Source organism: Solanum tuberosum, unplaced genomic scaffold (assembly GCF_000226075.1).
Source record: "Solanum tuberosum cultivar DM 1-3 516 R44 unplaced genomic scaffold, SolTub_3.0 scf00030, whole genome shotgun sequence".
Lineage (NCBI taxonomy): Eukaryota > Viridiplantae > Streptophyta > Magnoliopsida > Solanales > Solanaceae > Solanum > Solanum tuberosum.
Window position 1 is genome coordinate 2,774,972 of NW_006238956.1, and position 3,182 is coordinate 2,778,153.

Here is a 3,182-nt window from a genome sequence, read left to right on the forward strand (position 1 = left end):
CTGCTCTGATACCATGTTGAAAGCTAATCCTCTAGCTATTGGAGATATTGAAATGAGGAAGAAGAGAAGAAGAGAAATTGAGAGTAACAGTGTAAACTGAAAATAACCGACTTGAACTTTTCATTATCAACAATGCACTATTTATACACAGTCCCTAGCTAACAGTGTTTAATTACTCCTGTAACTAACTATCTAACAGACTAACTGATCCAGCTAATTATATACAATTACAATTTACATTTTATCACATATGATTTATTTATTAGATTCACTTCAAAAGCAAGGTAATTAACAATATTGTTTTTTCTATTGTTCCTTCATTTTTAAAGTATGTCTATAATAATAATAATTAAAATTGAGTCATATCTTTTTATTTAGTTCTTCTATCCTAATATATATAACACGACTTTGTACAATTCCAACTTTCAACCTCCATTGCCTATTATTGATAAGTTCATCATAATTTGCCGGAAAACGTATATATTTGAAAAAATATTGATACTCACCTATTTGAATTTGAATTATAAATATACAATAAATAACTATTTTTAGAGAAACAATCCATATAATTTAAAAGACTTAAACACATTATTACATATTAATCCAGTAGTATAACTTGTTGAGTAGATGTCTCGGATTAAAATTCCATACTGTATACAACAAATTCCAAAAAAGAAACAGAAAAAAAGATATGCATATTGACAATACAATGCATGTACGGAAGAGTGAATATTTGAAGTGTATCTTGACTTCTCAAATGAGTATTAATTCCTGAACTGTGATTCATTATCTATCAGAGTTAAAAACGGTAAAAGTAACTGCTTGAAAGTTTACATCATTATCCAATTGTTTTAAAAATTGTAAAAATTTAATTGTCTGTTAAAAGAAACCTGATAAACAAAAACTGCTTTATATGTAGATTTTTAAAAAAATAATTCATTTTAATTATTTAAAAAGTCTATTTTTTGCGGTGCTGACATGTGGTATTCTTTTCTTCTCCTATTATATATAGATAGATTTAAAAAGTCTATTTTTTATGGTGTTGACACGTGACATTCTTTTCTTCTCCTATTATATATAGATAGATTATTAATCTGTCACTTTGTTACTTACTAATGAATATGGTCACTTTATAATTCTTTAGCTTGCAATTAAGTTAGGAGGTGAAAACGTTGTAAAAACATTTTGATTAATTAATATTAACTTATTTAGATATTTTATAATATTTTAAAGAGTAACTTACAAAAATGACTACATTTATAGGGTTATTAAAGTTCAATAGCTATAAGTATGTTATTTATAAAAAAAGGACATCAATTTATGTCTTTTTCTAGCTGTAGTTTTGTATATGATTTTTATTTTTCTATATATACACTCATACAATTTTAATTATAATGAACTAAATAAGGAAAATGTGTTAATTGTTTCGTTAGCATATGAATATTTTGAATTCAAATTGGTATATTTATTTATAAAACTTAAAGTATTAATATATCAAGGATACAAGTATTTATAAAAACTTACTGTATTAATATAATGAACAAGGTAAAGTATAACAATTTAGTATATGACCACGACAATTTGAAAAATGGATACACTATTGTTAAACAAAAATGAATACACCAACATAGCATACATATGAATACATTGTTGTTAAACAAAAGATGGATACATTGGACAAGCCAAAAAGAAGAAAAATGAAAAATAATAGAATGTGTAGGTATCAAAGTGTGTAGGTATGCGACTGTATAAAGCTGGAAAAAACCAACAAACATCAATCTCTTTTTGGTCAAATTTTGAGGTTTGGTGTTAACTCGGGTATTTGTTTGTAAAATATAGTATTATTGTATCCAACTATACTTGTATTGCCTAATCAACCTTTCAATTTGGATAGATTACTTATGTATCCAGATATACTTGTATTCACGAATCACCATTTCAATTTGTGTTAATATTACAATACAAATATATATGTATATAAGTATTCTACTATATTCAAATTTGACAATCACACAAACCTCAATCTCTTTTTGCTCGTGTTCTTCTTGTATTTTTTTTATAACTATAACCATTATAGTGGAGAAACAAATAATTCTTCAATTGAAACCTTATAAAAATAGATGAAAATATAGATGTATACAAATATAATTTTCATAAAAAAGAGGAAAGAATTCAATTAGAAGATATCCCCCCCCCTCAAAGACAGGACCAATGGTCCATTTTATTAAACAAAAGGAAATGATACAGACTTGGTTTAAGCCCAAGTAAAAAAAAAAAAGAAGAAGAAGAAGAACCAAACGTAACAAGACTGCAGAGACAAAATAAAATAAAAAAGACAAGCTCTAAACAACCATCGGAGAAATGAAAGGTCATCGGAGAAGATGATGAATTCAAATCACAAAAATTGATTCTAGAGTTGTGTAAAAGAATTTTAAATTGGAAGGAATTTGTGGGGGAAATATAGAAAATTTGTGATAAAGCGATATTGATGAAAGAGAAAGTATTAATGAGGGTAGATATAGGGACCAATCACATAAAACGTGCCTAGACATAATTAATTATGTGTGTAATAATAACTTTTCTATTTAATATTTAATAACTTCCTATTTATTTATATATAATTAACTTTGCTATTTATTGTGTAATTATATCCATATAACATAAAAAATAAATAAACTGTAGCTATTTATTTTATAGGAAAAATTACATGAGATGGCAAACATCTCTTAGTTATTAGTTAATAAGGGTATAGTTTGATTTATTCACCGTCAGTAAATATAGTTTCAAACTTTTGCCATAATTACTAGGACCCACCACCTCTTTGTATACTGAATCAACAAAGACGTTGCTTTTCTATAAAATTTTATACAAAATCTTTTTTATCTCTCCTATCCGCATTGTAACATCTCGCAATTTGAAATAACTAGGAAGAAGCTTATAATTGGAAATAGTCATTTTTGGAAAGAATTAAAATCTGGAAATTTGTTTAAGTTAGGAAAAGTGGAGTTTTGGTCAACTTCAAATGACAATAATTCCTAGCACATGATGATTTAGGTGTACTTCCATATATGGTTGCAAAGCTCTTGGAAGGATCTTTCCAACGCCGCCGAGTTTGCACAAATCCGAGTTCGTATGAGTGAGTTATTCCCTTTGGAAGTTGGGTTGTTCGAATAAGGAAAGTC